The sequence below is a fragment of the Cryptomeria japonica genome, chromosome 8 (assembly GCF_030272615.1).
Source record: "Cryptomeria japonica chromosome 8, Sugi_1.0, whole genome shotgun sequence".
Taxonomy (NCBI): domain Eukaryota; kingdom Viridiplantae; phylum Streptophyta; class Pinopsida; order Cupressales; family Cupressaceae; genus Cryptomeria; species Cryptomeria japonica.
In genome coordinates this window covers 227,835,939-227,854,986 of record NC_081412.1, presented here as the reverse complement: position 1 = coordinate 227,854,986, position 19,048 = coordinate 227,835,939, and the positions used below count along the sequence as shown (strand labels likewise).

At 37.9% G+C, this 19,048-nt stretch overlaps 1 pseudogene; it reads left to right on the top strand.

The window, feature by feature from the left end:
• The first annotated feature begins 3,583 nt into the window (after positions 1 to 3,583).
• LOC131049276 (citrate synthase 4, mitochondrial-like) lies at positions 3,584 to 6,966 on the top strand (annotated as a pseudogene).
• Positions 6,967 to 19,048: the final 12,082 nt, after the last annotated feature.

Sequence of the window (19,048 nt, the reverse complement as noted above, 5' to 3'; positions counted from 1 at the left end):
CCAATCAATTAATAATAACTTAAAATGAAAATATTGCAAACTCATGAAGCTCCAAGAAAATGACTAATAAAAAAAACTAAAGAGAAATAACAACACCTTATGAAAGACACACGGGTCCTCCATGGCACCAAGGGGTCACCATAAGGTCATCCATCATCAAATGAAAAATATATCATCATGACTAAAGATCCTATTAAATCATGTAACCAATCTTTCTAGACATCATGATAATAATCTCCTAATTTAAGATCCTCCACTGCTCCAACAAGATCAAAGAACAAATCAACCCACAATATCCAAACCAATAAGATACAATTTCACATCCTTTGTCAATAGAACCAAAGATGTCAAACTCTCATTATAACCTAAAGGAAAAATCCAAGAGCTCCACATGAAACCAACATCCATTGCAAAATATCATCCATCATCTAATCAAAGATTATCCATGGCTCACAATATACTACAACCACAACAACTTAGAACCAAAATCATGAATCAAAGAAGATAGAACACATTATTTAGTTGTATAAATATCTCATTGAAAGAGATATCCAACTATACATGGATCATGAATAACATTATTGTCGAAACTCCACTTAAAGTGAAAAAATCTTCTCATGCATCATAATCTACTGCTAAGACTCATATGATTAACAATGCGAAGAAACTCCCAAACATTATTTTCTCACTACAATCAACATACCAATGTAGTAATGGTGATCAATAAAAAGGCCAACCAAACCAAATCCTAATTAGACAATTTACAAGATCTACACATATACAACATGTCAAAGAAGAAATATAAAAAATAGTGCTTCAATCTCAAACTAATGAAGGATTCAATCCCATATAAATATATTGCATAAAAGTGATAATTAGGCATAACATGAGGATTCTAAGCATCAAACACTAGAATCACTAATAGATTTGATTTTCCAAACAAAACCACATAGGAGTAACCTATATCAATAAGAACCTTCCAATATGCCATACAAACCTCCAATTGTCTCCATTTAAAACACCCTAAATCTAGTCACATACCATAGATCTATATACAATATGTTTAAGTTAACATATAAAACCTACAAAAACATCTCCTTAAATTTAAAATCCATTTAAACATCTAGACATTCACTTTATAAATGTCATCTGAACAATAAAAATGTGATAGATCTACAAAAACCAAAAGATGAAAATAAGATATCACTACAACCCAACAAAGGAAAGGAAAGTTGTTCAGGAGTTGAAAGCATAAGAAAAATATCTACTCAACTCACAAAAAAATTAGTGGCTTATCTTCCAATTCTTTCAAGTAACCATGGGCTAAAACCATGAATCCTACATAAGCCCTTCATTCCATACTCCAAATAACTAGTGTATCTCAAGGTGACTAGGATGTCAATACTCATCCAACATGAACACATTTTCACTTTATATGACCATGAGATAAAGGAAAAAAACTACCAAACAAGAGGAAACATATGTATCATCAAACTTCAAAAAGATCCATAAGTGTAAAGAACTCTATGAAGATCCATAAGCATGAGCTTCAAATGCCCAACATAGATCACATTTATAATATCCCTGGTTTCTATTCTCACAAATATGGAAAAAAAACATAACTCACAGATCATTTATGGAATACCCAAAATCCTTCCAACAACATTTAATTCCTTCTAAATTATTCTCACAAGCTTTCCATGCTAAGAAACCAAAAATACATTAATATCGAAAATAAATAACCATGAGCTTTAATATCAATTATTGAAAAATAAACAAGTTCAATCCCGAAGATTATGAAACTAATCTTAATCCAATAAAATAATCAAAGGATGATATTCAAGCCTTGAATATAAGTAGCATGAACATCAAAAAATCACATGCAATTTTGAAATAAGGTTCCCTTAATTGTAGAAAGCCTATGATTAGATCATTCTTCTTTATAATGTAAAAAGTCAGCCTATTAACCATACTAATAATCTTATCTTATGTGAACTTATTATAGAAATAAACATTGATTAACATTAGCATAAGATAGCAAAAATAATAAATAAATCAATCAACATAACATCCACACATAACACAAGATTTGCATGGATAAACCCTTGCAGGGAAAAACTCCACAAAGAAGAAAGGATAAACATGTATCAACACCAATTAAATTTCTTACAATATAGTCACTTCCATTATCCTCTTTATATCCACTATAGTAGCACCTATCTATATGTGAATAACCTCTTTATCCTTCCCATCCAACCTTTGTTTCTGTAGAGAAATCTACATTCAACTATTCTACAATCTAGTTACTCCGTCTAATCTACATGCAAAGGATAAATTTATAGAATGGTAAGAGCTCCAAAACTACCAATTAATGTATCCAAAGGAGCCTCTTCATTCCTCACAAAAGCAACCCTTAAAATGAATTTACATAACTTAGAAAGACACCAATTTAGCTTCTAATACTTTTCATCCAACTTAGGCACCAATTCTTGCCAGATAAACATTACATTAAATGTAATAAATGAATGGATACTAAGGGATACCTATTTCCTCTTCGATGCTCCCACTTGGAGAAGACCATAGATCAATCATTTTCACTTCCCATGTCATCAAATATTTATTGTAGGCATCCATGAGTAGGGAAAACAATATTAAATTATTATCTTCGCGACCCACTTTTACTACTACTAGTATAACCCATAAGCCCTTAGGAATACATTACAAATATTAGTGAAATAAATATCACGAATTGCTTTCTCAATACATCCTACTTCACTTAGGACACTTTCCAAGGATATTAGAACCATGAAATTGTATTTCTAAGGTGGAGAGTGTTGCAAGGTGTGTACCCCTGGTCTCCTTGTGCTATGTTGTGCATCGCGCAGGTTTATGACATGGTTTAACCACCTTCGGTGGTTTCTATAAGTCTAGTGATTGTATTGGGCATTAACAGGTTGAGATCTTTTGGTGCAAAGGCAATCACACTTATAAAAAGCGGTATCAGAGCTTTCTCATAGTTTCAAACCCCTCTCTTGCACTTGGGGGGGATTGTTTCAAGGTGTGTGCCCTTGGTCTCCTTGTGTTGTGCAGCATAGTGCTTAGGTTTGTGACATGGATTAGCCACCTCATGTGGATTCTATAAGTCTAGTAGTTGTATCAAACATTAATAGGTTGACCTTTTGGTGCAATCAAAACCACACGTGCAATAGACAACACATTAACCCTAATACAACCTTCATTTTACTGGTATGATCCTATGCTATTTATACTAAATAGATGACAATGAAAATAATAGAAACTAGAGAATAAACTAGTTGATGTGGATATGAAAATTTAAAATTAAATGTGGAGGCTATAAATAAAAATTTAAGTAGAATTTTGGGAGTATGCAACTCCATTAAATCCTCTTAGTTAGGAGTCCTAATCTAACTCTTGAGATTTCCATATATAAAATACTAACATTATTCTAAAAAATCCAATCTCCAACCCAATCTCCTAAATAGAGATCATTGCATTATATATGTCATCCAAACAATGGAAATGTGACAAATCAACAAAACCCAAAAGCTAAAACTAAGAGATCATGGCAACCCAACAAAGGAAGGGAAATAGGATGGTAAACTTTCTAGGAGTAGGAGCAAGAGCTGACGTGAGAGAATGTTCATATTTGAATTTGAATGGCCTTGGTGCGGGTTTCCTGCGTATTGGGAGTCTAGGGAATTCCCCTATGACTCGCCCCACCAATTTGGTTCCTGGTCCCTCAGATGGGGCGTCAAATGATACATGGGATGGTGGTACCATGCATAATATTGCCAATGGTAAATCTATCATCTCCAACAAACCTAGTGGTGTTGACGGCCCCAACAACAAGATTCCATTTGTGGAGTGCAATAAGAAATGCATGCTGACCTGGAGTATGGTTCTTGCTCCATCTCTATCTCAGACTATATTATGGATTAGAATATGGCTCACATGAACTTAGTCTTGGTGGGTAAATTAATTTGACCATATCCCAATATTGAGGCTGTTGGATCCTGGGTGTCTAGAAAATGGAAGTGTAAGGGTCAAATTGATGTTGTTGCTATGGCTGGTGGCTTCTTCTCTTTTCCATTCTCCTATGAATAAGATCTTTGATCTGTTTTGGCAAGAGGTCCCTAGATCCTAGGAAAAGCCTCATTGGCCCTCAAAAAGTGGGAACCAGGTTTTAACCTCAAAGATTGGGAATGCAATGAAGCCCCAATCTAGGTCAGATTGCCAGGTTTACCCATGGAATTATGGGGAGAAGAGATATTTGTGGGTATTGCAAGTTGTTTTGGTGAGCTAATTTCATTTGACCCAATGACTATAGCTAAAAGACATCTGGTTGATGCCAGATTGTGTGTCAATGTCAAACAGTCTCTTGAGACTCATTAAATTTGAGTCAAGTTTTGAGCCCCACTTCAAAATTTTGATATTGCATTTTCAAAAAGGCACCTAATCTCATTCAAGTGGCCTAGTTAGAGAGAGGGTAAAATGGAGGCAGTTGATTTTCAGGGGGTAAGGCTTGGGAAGCATGTCCTACACCATTTATTTGTCCTATTAAGTGATGTGAAACTTTTAGATTTTAGTTTGGATCAATTTATCAGGAACCCATTTCAAGGGGTGAGCTGAAAGTGCATTTTAGGTGCAAATGTAGATTTTACCAAGTAGCCTACTTTGAGTGTTTAAACCTTTTTCCCTGTTGATTGTCATGGAAAAATTCAAAATGGATTCAGTTCTATGAATAAAGGTGAGGTAGCATGCAAATTTTCAAGTCCTTATGAATCCATTTGCTCAGTTTTCAAAGCTTGATCTATTTGCAGTTTGTATGTTTTGACAAGTCCCTGCTTTAGGACCTAGTCGGAGCCCTGTTTTGCATAAGTGTAAAAGTTGCCTCAGCAAGTGTCATGATGAAATGTTTTTTCTAGGTTATTTTTGGTATAAATGAAAATCTATGTTTCAAGTTTCAAGCCTTTGCTAATTTGTTTGATTGGTTTTCAAAAGGGTTTCTTAGGCCATATGTTTCAGTGATCCATACTTTCATTGCTATATCAATTAATGTAGCTATTGTCATGAGGATACCATTTGCACCCAGTTAGACTTTTGGTTGAACTGATTATTCTAAGTTTTGATATGTACTTCAAGGTACCTATGTCTTGGTTTTGAGGGTCTACGGAGGTCATTTGATATTTTTAAGAAAGGCATCATGATTTGCCTGCGCATTGACTTCATCAGGTCTGTAGTGTCGACAAAGCCAATTGGTCACTTTTGACAATTAATATCTCTTCACTTGGGATTCCTCTAGAGAAACCATTTGGTAGACTTAATGCTTCTATATCAGAGTACACACTTGTTAGATGGTGTGGTCCAGAAAGGTTTTTTGACTAGCTTGAAAATTACGTCTTCGCGATTAAATGCAAAAATGTGGCGCAGGTGCCTGAAAGTTGCAAAACTCAGTTTGATGATCCAAAAATGACGTCGATCATTTCTGGAGTTAAGTTTAAGGTTCCTGAGGTATTTCAGAGGTTAGTTGCATGAAAATGAAAAAATTTTAGTCGTACCCACTTTGGGGCCCAACCTGACCTGTAGCTTCATGTTTTTTGAATCAAGGTTTGACAATATAGCTCAAATGAAGGAGATCATTGTCATATAGATTTTTCATAGTCTATAAAGACATGAATGATGTGCATTTGGTGCTCTCTATTGTCATGGTTTTGAAACTTAGGTCTGCATTGTATGTATTCCATTGATCATGTCTTGTATTTCTACAGGCCCTTCACAATCCCTAAGAACCATCAAAACAGAAGCTACAATATATAGAGAATGGGGTGTGGCATTGTAAAAGCATAAAAACATTAGCAAGTGCAAATTGGTAGTTCACATGGCATGGTGGTAAGAGAAACATGCAGAAAATCCCAAGTTAATGCAATTAATAGATGTTTCCCCTCCTGTCGTGGTGTGGCGTGGGTTTTAGTCTTCTGCAAATTCGAATGCCTCCCTATTCTCCCTCTGCATGAGCTTGTTGAAGAAGAATATAAAACTTCCAAGCCAATGCAATATGGTGGTGCAAAGCATGTGGTAAAGGGTTTAGAAACTCAAAGAAAATGCAAATTTGGCAAATCAAAACTAGTGACTCCTCTGCGTGGGGGTTTTCAAACTGCACCAAATGCAAAGTGCGTGGTAAATGGCCTGAAATCAAAGGCAATGTTGCAGCAACATTTATAACTTTTACTTCAAATGCCATTGACAGGTTCGAAGCGAGTTCTAAAAGGCATTTAAAAAAGGAAGCCCAAAGACAAAGTATTGGGAAAACATGTTAGGCTTCCCTAAATCTCATTGCGCAAGTGCCAATTGTTGCCACTTATATATACTGAAGGATTTTCAAGAATTGAAAATTTATTCCTCCAGAAGGGACTCTTGATTATGGTGCATATTTTGCTCACATGCTTGGTTTTGATGATGAAAAATTGCATGAATTAATGAGATTATATATTACCATTCACAGTGATCATGAAGGAGGGAATGTAATTACTCATATAGTTCTTCTGGTTGGGAGTCCACTGGCAGATCCATATCTTGCATTTGCATCTATTATGAATGGCCTAGTAGAGCCTCTCCATGGTTTAGCAAATTAGGAAGTCTTGCGCTGGAGTAAATCTGTTGTTGTAGAAAATCAGTACAGATGTTAGTCATGATCAACTTAAGGATTATGTTTGGAAGACATTAAAAGGTGGACAGGTCATTTCTGGTTTTGGTCATGAAGTCCTACATAAAATTGATCCAAGATATATATGTCAAAGGGAATTTCCATTAAAGCACATGCCTGATGATCCCTTGTTTAAGCTAGTTTCAAAACTATTTGAGGTTGTTCCACCCATTCTCACAAAGCTAGGGAAGGTGAAGAATCTGTGGCCTTGTTTCAATCATCATGGTTGTTATGTCACATAAATTCCAGGACCAAAATATAAAGAAGGCACAAAATGAAATTTCAAGCAAATGCAATAATGGCAGCCCTCCGTAAATGGAGGAGCATTCATTGAATCTTCAGCAAATGTAAATCTGAAAATCCATGTGACTTTGCCAATGTCCTCCCTGCGCAGTGTCTGGTGAAAAGATATCAGAAAATGTTCAAGAAAACACCATTAAAACTCAAGGGAAAAGCTTAGAAACATAGTGCCAAGCAAAAGGCAATATCCCACATTGGCTGGGGAATGTAACTTTTTGATATTTATAACCAAAGCTCCACACTACCATAATGTCAAAGCCTTGGAGGCTTTTGATGGATGGTGCCGGTTGGGCACCCAAGCGGACCCCACACGTGTGGGTGCGCTTCCCGAGGCAATCAAGGAGGCTGAGTGGCGACCAGGTGGACCCCACGTAGGCACAAATCCTAATGTAGGTGAGTTTTGTAGAGAACAAATGGCTTAACCAGTGAGAAAGTTGCAGGAGATTCGATGATGCGCATTGATTCACGGGTTAAAGATGTGCGAGAATTAAGCATCATGAAATAGCGAAAAAGAGTTAAAGACCATGCAAGTTTAGGAGATCCAACGGTCGACGCGATTTCACAAAAGGGAGATGCACACCAGTTAAGCTTTGCAAAATGGCGAAGGGTTAAAGAGCATGCAAGTTCAAGATGATTCAACGACGTGCATGATTTTGAAGCCCGAAGATGCACATTGGTTAAACCCTATGAAGTAGCGAAAGATGACATGGCGGTCCAGGTGGAGGTCCAGCTCTTGGGTCCCAAAGAGGTGTCACTGAGGTGGCGATGAGGTGGCCGACAAGTGAGTAGACAGGTCTAGCTCGTGGGTCCCATTGAGGTGTCATTGAGGTGGCAATGAGGTGGCCGACAAGCGAGCACACATGTGGCGTACATGAGGAAGTGATGTGGTAGATTGATGAGGTGTCATCTGAGGTGGCACCTAGTGGATCCCATCAGCTAATCAGAGGCTGCCATGTGGCAAGGCATTAGGCCAAAAATGAGAGAAAAATCAAAATTAAATGATATAGTGCAGACTATAGGAGAAATTCAAAAAAATTAAATGATGGTGCACATAGTGAGGATTAATTCACCCAGAGGTTGACTTTTGGCCAAATATGGAAGTATTCTATATCACCGGAAAGCTCTTGGAATGAGGAATGCAATTGTGAAGTTAGTTTCAACAAATGTGGGATATTTTGAGAGTAGGTTCCATGGGAAAGAGGAGGAAAATGAATTTCAGTTAGAAGAGAAGACACTTGGCAGTGTGTTATGCAAATCTATTTTTTTTCCCTCCTCTTTTTATTCCCATTTCTTCTCAATTGTAATGGTTCCATAAATTTGGAAAAATACTCTAGATTTTGATGGTTTCCAATTCTGAGTATTCTTGAAGATTGTACAGGGCAGGGCTTTTCATTGAGTAATGGAGTCTAATTGTTGTTCTAGGTGTTCTTAGTTGCAGGTTCTTGTGTATGTAAGGCATACATAAATTCACACAAGATTGTCTCTAGATTTGTATTTCCATTTTATTCAAATCAGATCCTCAAGGAGGATGAAATTTGTTATCTCAAGGAGATAATTGTGATTTTTTGTAGGGATTCTTCAAGGAAGGATTTAAATTCTGTAATACATCATGAATAATGGAATATAGTTTCAAGATTTGATGATTTTGTGAATGATCTTAGTAATGCATTCATGCAAGGCATTAATGCAGGAATGCTTAATAATGAAGATGGATTTGCAATAGAAGTTTTCATCTATAGTTTGATGTATGACTCTGTTATCCTCAAATAAGGCACTGATCTTGCAATCAAGGGGATTCTCAAACCAATTTAAAATCCAATTAGAATATCTTCATTTTATGTTATATTTTGAAAATTTTCATCTATCTCATGCTTCAACTTAGTGGAGATGTCAATGTGGATTTAGCCCATCTATAGTAACCTCCTAGTTGTGAAGCCCCAGTGAGATCTATCTGCTTTTGTTGATGTTGTCATATGTGGGTAAATGAATCTGATTCAATGCATCAAAGGGTGTCCCCCCCTAGGTCTAGCAGAACCTGAAGTGGAGGAGGATCATTAGGATCCTATGTTATATTGTCCAAGCCCTGAAGTGTTTCATTGATTGAGATTGGCTTTCTCATAGATTGATTTATAGGTGATCTTGGGTTAATCAGTTTTGATGAACAACACAGTCTTCAAACCTGCCTTTGAAGATTGATCTTTTCTCTAAGGTGGGTAGATGGGTATAGAAAGTGGAGTATGAATCCATCCCTTTCGCATGTTTCCATTGTAAAAAAGTGGGTCATTGGGTTAGGTAGTGTCTGTCTAAGCCAAAGAAGGAATGGAGAAACAGGATTGACATGATTCTCTTAGAAAAGATGGATGACCTGCCCTCTGATCCTCCTTTGGAATGTATGAGAAATGATTTAGATGGATCTATTAATCTCTCTATCCCTTCCCTGATTGTGGGGGATGGGGTTTTTTCTGGAGCTGGTTTCTCTTTAAAAGTTCCTGCTGTCCATGACCCGAACCCTACGCTTCTTATGGATAATATTGGGGAGTCCACTATTGTGGATGCTCCTTATAAAGAAGAGATTATTATTAATGCTATTGGATTTGTCTAGGATATTCCCATTCATCTGGTCATTGGTATGGATAACTCTATTGAGGTGAAACCCTTGATCTTGACCACAGTGGAATCATTCATACAGGACTATGGACCTTTTCTTGAGGTCAAACCTAAAAATAGAAGAAGGAACTCCCCTATTGGCCAAAATACTTCTGTCTCCTGGGGGTTTTAACCTGAAACATACAAAAAGCGGATTGTGGGTCAGATTCAAGGGGGGTGGCAAGGGCACCCAATGCGGTTAGTAGAGATAGGAAAAGTTGGGCTTCCATTCCAAATAGAGCCCAGATAACATTACCAAAAATGGGGATGGGATCCCCCTCTCTTGCTAAATTAAAGTTATTTTGTAGAATATAAGGGGATTAAATCATCCCCATAAGCATAATTTGCTACCCATTTTGGTTAGAGATCATAAGATGAATATTTTCCTTGTCCAAGAAACTAAAATGCCTGGTAGTAAAGTGGAAAAGATTAAATTGGTGATTTTTGGATATTGTGGTGTTCACTGTGTTGATGCAGATGGTGCTTCAGGCAGTATAGCCACTCTTTGGAGTCAAAGACTATTATGTGGCAAGGTGTTCTCTCTTCTCCTAATCACATTGCTACTAGATTCTATAACCTTAAAGATGGATCCTCCTGGATTATTTCCAACATCTATACTCCTAATGGGAGATCTTCTAGGAAATCTCTTTGGTCTTCCATTTGCCATGCTAGATCACTCTTCCCTAATGAGAAATGGGTTCTTCTGGGTGAATTCAACACCCCACTCTAAAACTTGGAGAAATCTGGGGGCATGTCTATCTCTATTGATAGTAGACAAGACTTGGCTAACATGATTAATTCTTTGAGCCTTTTGGACCTGGATCTTATTGGTGCTAAGTTCACTTGGTCCAGCAGACGTAGTGGGGAGGATCTCATTTAGGTTAAGCTAGATAGGGGCCTTGTCTCTCCTGATTGGATATATAATGCTTCCTATAAACCCAATACCTTGTCCCGAGTTGGATCAAATCACTTCCCTATTTGCCTTTTGGTGACTTCGTCATCTGAAAGAAAGGCATACCCCTTCAGATTTGAGAAAATGTGGTTGATGGCCCCTGACATCCAAGATAAAATTATGGAGTGGTCAAATATTGATATCCAAGGTATGGCCATGTTTCATATTGCCAAGAAGCTATCCAATGTCAAGTCCAATATTCAAAGATATAGCAAGTCCTCTTTTGGCAATATCTTCAAAATTAAAGATAAGCTCAAATTGGATCTTGAGGAGGTTCAAAAGCATATCCAAGATTTTGGGTTTGATAATGATGTCTCGAACAAAAAAATTGAGATTTTAAATAAACTACATGATATTATTTCCAAAGAGGAGGAATTATGGAAGCAAAGATCTAGAGCCTTTGGGCTTAAAAGTGGTGACAAAAATACTAATTTTATTCATATGATGACCCTCAAGCACAGGGCCGCTAATAGAATCAATAAAATTCAGGTTGGCTAGAGATGGGTTGACAAGAATGAATGCCTTATGGCTTAAAAGTGGTGACAAAAATACTAAGTTTTTCATATGATGACCCTCAAGCACAGGGCTGCTAATAGCATCAATAAAATTCAGGTTGGCCAGAGATGGGTTGACAAGTATGAAGAGATTCACCAGGAAGCCATCAATTATTTCACTAATCTCTTTTCAGTTGATGATCCTCTTTATCCTCTAGCCCAAAATGAGATCTTGTAGGAGGTTCCCAACATTGTCTCTCAGGATATGAACTTGGATCTTACCAGAATTGCCTCTCATGATGAAGTTCACAATGCAGTCTTCTCTTTTGAAGGTAACAAAGTCCCTAGCCCTGATGGCTTCCCTTTGTTTTTCTTTCAAAACTTTTGGGAGATTTTATGCTCTGATGTGGTTGCTACAACACAAGAGTTTTTTGGGTCCCACTCTCTCCTGAAGGAGATAAATGCCACCTTCTTTGTCCTCATTCACAAGAAAATTGATGCCTTCTCTTTTCAGGATTTTAGACCTATTAGTCTTTGCAATTATATCTATAAAATTTTCACCAAAATCCTGGTGCTCAAACTTAAGAATTTCCTCCCTTCCTTAATTTCAAAACATGAGAATGGGTTTGTTCCTAGGAGACAAATGTTGGATTTAGTTATTGTAGTACATGAGAACATTTACTCCTTATCTATCAATAAAAAACCCATTTTTTTTCTTTTGAAATTGGACCTGTTGAAAGCTTTTGATAGAGTTAGTTGGAGTTTTATTTTCAGAATCCTTAGGGCATTTGGATTTGGAGATAAATTCATCCAGATTATTGAACAATGTGTGTCCACTCCCAAATGTTTAGTCTTGATTCATGGAGTTTCCTTTAGTTTCTTCTCTGCATTGAGGAGCATTAGGTAGGGGGATCCTCTATCTTCTCTCCTTTTCATTCTGATGAGTGAATCTCTCAGTAAAATTATCTAGAGGGAAGTTAGAAAAGGTAATATTATGGGCTTACGACCCTCCTCTCAAGCCTCTTCATGCTCTCACCAATAATTTGTGGATGATACTTTGTTGATGGGGGAAAGTTTGGTTGAAGAAGCTAAGAATTTAAAAAAGACTTGGGATACTTATGAACAAGGCACTGGCAAAAAATTACCCTGGCTAGAAGTTCAATTTTTTTCTTAAAGAAGATTGCATCGATTCTAGGATGTAAAATTGGAATTTTGCCTAACTCTTATTTAGGTCTTCCCCTTTGCCATTGTCCTCCCCCAAATTCCTTTTGGGCGAACCTTATTTATAGATTCCAAAATAAGTTGGCTAGGTAGAAAGGTGCTTTGTTAAGCTAAGTTGGTAAGATCCAGCTACTCAAAGATTCACTACAAAGCCTCCCAGTTTGTGCTATGATTTTATTTGAAATCCTCACCAAAATTGCTGATAAACTGGAAAGAATTCAAAAACCAAAATTGTGAACAGGGACTCAAATTAAGAATAGATTACATCTTGTGGCCTGGAATTAGGTTTTCCTTCCCAAGTCCATGGGGGGCTAGACATTAGAAATCTGAGATTTCAATAAAGCCCTGATGGGCAAGCAACTGTGGAGATGTCTCAAAGAGAATAATGATTGGATTGATATAAACATAAATACCACATTCAAGATATCAAAAACACTCTAGAATCTTATGACCTTCCCAACTCTATCTTTGATTTATGGAGAAATTTCTTTGGCTCCTCCAAAGTTATTTTGCATGGTTGTAGATGGGTGCTAGGGAATGGTACCAAAATCGGGTTTTGGGAGGACTGGTGGACTAGTGATAGCCCCCTATCAAATTTTGTTTGGGTTCCTCCTTTCAAACAATTATGGCTCAAAAAAATTGGCTCCTGGGTGGCTAATTATATTAGAGATGGAGCCTTGTTAGATCTCAATTATGTGGATAATGCTTTGATACCTTTGCAACCATGGTTGAATTGTATACATATCCCCCTCTCTCATGTGGAGGATGAAGTGTTCTAGAATTTCACCTCTTCTGGGAAATTCAAGGTTGTCGATGCTTACAAGTTCATTTTCTATAAACTTCCCCCCCCCCTCTGGGCTGGTATTTGGAATAAGCTCTTATCTTTGAAAATTAACATCTTTTTTTGGCTGATTATGCAAGGTAAGATTTCTACCATTGAAAATATTTGCAAAAGAGGTATTCCTCTTACTAATATATGCTTCCTTTGCAAAGAAGCAGATGAAAATAATGGTCATCTACTGCTGCATTGCTCTTTTCCCATGAACATCTGTAATTTCTTCCTTGATATCTAGAACACTAATTGTGTCTTCCCTGATTCTGTTCAAAGGTTGTGGTTTGAATGAAAGTGCCTCTTTGACAATCAGGCTTTGGGAGTCCTCTGGAATATGTCTCTTCCTCATATTGCTTGGGGTATTTGGAAAGAAAGAAATAATAGAGTCTTTAGAGATTTGGAATCTTATGTGCTTGTGGCTATTAGAATTTGTAATTCTATTAAGGAGAATTTTATTAACTCCTGCCCTAGTAGAAGGAATGACCATCCCCTCCCTACTCTCTAGGAGGAATGGGATACTATCAAATGGTGGCAAATTGACTGGAATATTGCCATTTTGGTGCACAAAATAAAGCAGTGCAGATAAAATGTTCTTTGGCATCCCCCCAATGGGATGGATCAAAATCAATGTGGATGGGGTGGTCAAAGGGAATCCTGGGCCGGCTAGGTGCGGGGGAGTGGCTAGGAATCATATGGTTATGCTATTTTTTGTAGTGGCACTCCCTTTAAGGAACCCATTCCAACCACTTTGTAGAGGCCAGCACTACCCACTTTGGGTTACACATGGCTAAAAGGTAAGGTTTTAGAAAGGTCTAGCTAGAATCTGACACTAAACATTGTCAATTGCTTGAATGGGTGTATGGATCCTAGATGGACTATTGCCAACCTAATCAAGGATTGTTGGGATAATGATAGAAGAGATGGATGAATTCAAAATTTTGCACGTCTTTTAGGAAGGCAATAAAGCGACAGATTTACTAGCCAATATGGCGGTGGGCTACGTGGTGGCTAAATGGTGGAGCATTAGGGACTCTTTCCCATAAAAATTGTGTGATCTAGCTTGTGATGATTCCTTCCACTTGTGGTAATCAATGAATTTTAATTATGATTTGATTAAGTTGTTGGGGAAACAAGTGCTTTTTGATTTCCCTATTTGAAGATCTAGAAACTTTCTTTGTGCCTATATATTCTGTCTTATTGTGTGGCCCATTTCTTGCTACTGTTCGGAGACTTCTCTGGTGTGGCCCATTTCCTACTTTTGTTTGGTGACCCAGATCATTATGGGTGGGGACAAGGATGGGCAAGAACAACCCACTTTTGAGAAATAGAAGAAAAATAAGGAGGTGTGGCAGGAAATTGTTGAAGGGGGAATTGTCCTCTTCTTGGAAAGACTCCATGGCCCTTCTCCTATGCTCACGAAAATGTTTGTCAATGGGTGGAATAAAGGGGTTTTGGGGGCTTATGGTGTTGAATTCCAATTGCATGAAACCCTGGAGGCTACGGTTATAGGTCTAGCGATGAATGGTAGAAGGTTCTACAGAGTCAAGAAAATAGGGGAGGAAGACATGGCAAAATTTTTCGACAAAGACAAGGAGCGTTCAAGAGTTAACAAAATGGCTGATGGTGGCTACAACGGGAAGGATCTTATGGCTCCTTGGGTGGATATGGTCAAATTCATCATGAGGTATATTACACTTGATGGCAAATATGCCAGTATCTTTTCTTACCATTTTACCATTTTGAATCACTTTAGGCATGGAAACGTCATTTCTATTCCTTTCTATCCGGCCTCTTCTTTGGAGAATAGTCTTGGAAAACATGTGGAGAATCCAAATAATTTGGTCCTCCATGAAAGGCTTATTGTGCTCATATTGGAGTATGCTAAGACCCATGAAGTTGTGCCCTCTCTCTCTAAGAAAAGCCAAATCCCTCACACTAATATTCAGGAAGTCTCTTATTCGGATATGGAAATGGAGGATAGTGGGAGTGCCAAACCTTTTGATGACCCTAATTATAAGCTGTTTGAAGAAGGTGAGATGTTGGTCACCCCTGGTACTTTTAAAAGCAAGAATCCCCCTAGATGGGTGGCCAACAAATATAAATCTACCGACAAGCTGATTTCTAAAAAGAAGTAGCTTGTAGCTAAGGACTATGGTCCCAAGACTTTGGACCAGGAAATCAAATTGTTCATTCCTCTTAATGTCATGAAGGAAAAGATGAGGACTCTTCCTAAAGAAGTAGACAGTGGGTTAAAGAAGAATAGTACTCTGATGAACCTAGTGATGGAAGCAACCAGAAGATAGGAGAGTTGTTGGAAGTGGGTGGAGAAGGAAATTGATACCCTCAAAGAGGGGATTAAGGAGATAATAGATATCTTCACAGCTTTACTAGAGCCCAGCAAATCTGAGAAGCTCATGATCATGACCCAAAATCTCTCCCAATATTTCGAGGTTATGAAATGTAATGATGAAAAAATAATTGAAAAGGTTGAATAGTCTATGGTGAAGATAAAGAAAAACCTCAAGAACCTGGTCTACATAAGTAAGGAGGCCATGGATAATAGTATGGAGGGGATAAAAAAGATCAATGTCATGGTTGCAGAGTACAGATCCATTCACAGTGATCCCGAGAAAGATCTTGGAGGTGAAGAAAATATTGTTGGTGGCAACAAAACCACAGGCCCTAGTTCCAAGACCAGAAGCAGGAGTAGCAATAAGGGCACCTCCAAGTTTATTATGGAGGAATTGGAGAAAATCAACAAGATTACCATCTAGAAGAACAAGGATCTGGTGCACTCTCTTATTTAAGTGCTTATGTTTTTCTGTCTTTGTCTCTTTTTGCTTTCATGTCTGTTCTGGGGTGCTCCCCTATTTTGCTATTGGTTTCTATTTGTTTGGCTGATGACCAGTTTTTGTAAAACTTTTGGTTTCAAGTCCATGTAAAACCTACTTGTCTTTATCAAAAACAAAGGAAAGGAAATCTATCTAGGAGTTAGAACCATATGAAACATATATACTTAACTCTCAAAGATATGTAACCATGGGCTAAAACCATGAACCCAACACAAGCACTCCATTTTATAGTCCAAATAGATAGTATATCTCAATGTGACTAGGATGTCAATACTCATCCAAAATGAACACCTTCTCATTGCACATTGTCACAAGATAAAGGAACAAAACCACCAAACAAGAGGATACATACATGTTCTCAAACCCCATGAAGATCCATAAACATAATCAACTCCATGAAAATCCATAAGCATGAGCTTTAAATGGCCAACATAGATCACATTGATAATATGCATGGCTTCTATTCTCACAAATTTGAAAAACAAACTTAACTCACAAAACATTCTTTGGATACCCAAAAGCCTTTCAGAAAAATTTAACTCTTTCTAAATGATTTCCACAAGATTTCAATGCTAAAAAACTATTTATACAAAATTTTTAAAAAAAATCTCAAATAACCTTAAGCTCTTCTACCAATTATTGGGAAATAAATAGGTTCAATACCACAAATTTTGAAAAATAATCTATATCCAATAAAATAATAAAAAGATAACATCCAAGGCTTGAATAGAAAAACATTAAAATATGAAACTCATATGAAATTCTAAAAATTGATTTTCCTTAATTGTGGAAAACTTATGATTAGATCCTTCTTCTTTATGATGCCAAAAATCAGCTTACTAACCATGCTTAAAAATCTTATCTTATGTGAACTCATTATGGCAATGAATAATAATTAACATTTGTAAAGCGGAAAATCGCAATCAAACCCTAGTTGCACTCCCCTCTTCCAACTCCGAGGAGAGAGAAGGGAGGTCGCTAGGGTTGATGGTTTTCACTTAAGGGAGAGACTTTACATTCAAAAGAGGGGTTGAAACCCACAAGATCCAATCCCACACAAGGCAATATTGGATGCTAAATGTGTTTCAAGGGTTAAGGTAGCAAGGCTACCCTCTTTTGTAAAGAATGTTGATAGAAGAATTAAGCTAGGAATGCATAGAAAGTGATAAAGATTCGCTTATAAAATGAGTTAGAGATATAGGATGAAGCTGTGGACCTAGAATTAGCAGTAAAATGTCGATACAGCGTTGTCCTGCAAATTTGAGCAAAAGTTGTCGGGACGATGGCGCCCGGTGCCACGGTCCTCCGAAAAATCTGGGAAACGAAGGGGGATCTGTTCATCTCTGCACAAGGATTCAAGATCTTCAATTTCAGCCGCGTACCTACAACCTACACACAGAAAAGTGAAGACGATTGGGGGGTTTGCCTTTAGGTCAAACCCCAGTTTTGGGATTAAACAAGAAATGAGAAATGTTGTAAATGTAAATTTCTGTAATGTAAAACAAGTACTAATACCTTGTTGTAAGGATGTTTGTATCCTTATGTGCGAAGGTATAGATGTTGTTGTTTGTTGTATTGTTGTATCTAGCATGTAGTAAGTGATCTCCTCTTCAATGGTTGAATCCTTGACTTGAATGCAACACTTAGCCTTGAATGGAGACTTGGAATGAATGCTTGAATGCTTGAATGTTTAAATGTAGTTTCCATGGTTGTACACATATCCTCTTCATCATGCCAAATGAGAGAGAAAAATGCCATTTATATACTTGCCAATTAGGGTTAATAGACTGATTTTCTCGACCTTAGGCCGACCAGGAAAGTTGATTTCCAAATTGCAAACAAAAAGACCCGAGACCCCATAGGAAACCGGGCCCAAAATAGGCCCAGGGACCAGGGCGCTGGGCGCCATGGTCCTGGGGGACCAGGGCACTGGGTGCCATGGTCCTGGGGGACCAGGGCGCTAGGCGCTCTGGTCCCACCTCCTGAGACAGTAGGGTGCAAGGAGGTTCAGGCCAGGGTGCTTGAAAAATGCAGTTTGCGGTGTCATGATCAGGTTTCAGGGTCTCCATTCAGGTTGCATGTTGCATCGCCATCGTGAAGACCGAAATGTAGTCGAAATTGCAAGTGTCGCAATTTTAGGACACTACATTTAGCCCCCACTTTAGCGGGAGTATGTATGCTCATACTTCCGGTAAAGTACAAGGAAACAACATTCAAAGACTTTCAGCACGTCAAGGAGGCAAGATACACCAAGCCCCCAGTGGACTAAGGATCTTACGACTTCGATTGACAAAGTAAAAGGGAAGATCACGAGGGAGAACCATGACTATCAGTAGTAAGGTTCCCTCACTATGAGTCATGCAAAAGAAATACCAAAAATTTTCAAGGCAAAGCTAAGTTCACTAAGAAATTTTCAAGTATCTTGAAAGGATAGACAGGGTGTATGCCCCCCTACATTAAAGCGATCGCACACGCCTCAACAGGGGTGATTGTTTTAACGTAGTGATACACATAAGAAATGAGAAAGGAAAGGAGCACGTTATCACAAAGATTTAGCCCCCAAGTGTGAGATAAACCCAAGGATAATAAACACAAAGCACAAGGTGACTTCGCTTTCCTCGGGGTTAGTATGCTGTATGATAAGTCATGTATATATATCATATGTATGTATGCATAATTGTTCTTCATTCCCCAATCAAGGAAGGTCACCTAGAAGAAGGGAACACATGTGTCTTTTGAGTCAACATGAGAGAGACCAAAAGAGATCTCAATGCTTTGCATCATCCTCAAGTAGACAACACTAAGGACAACGAATAGAAGAATGAGAATAACATATAGAAGAAGTAACAAAAGAGAGGAGGATAGAATCTGCTATGCTAATGTAACTAGTCTAGCACGTCATCTACCCCCCGATCTTGTTGATCAATGTTTTGGGAAGGCAGGGAACACGCTAGAGGAGGAACATCCAACACAGCAGATGGAGCTATCACAAGATCCAAACAAGGGCTATGTTCATGTTCCAAGCCA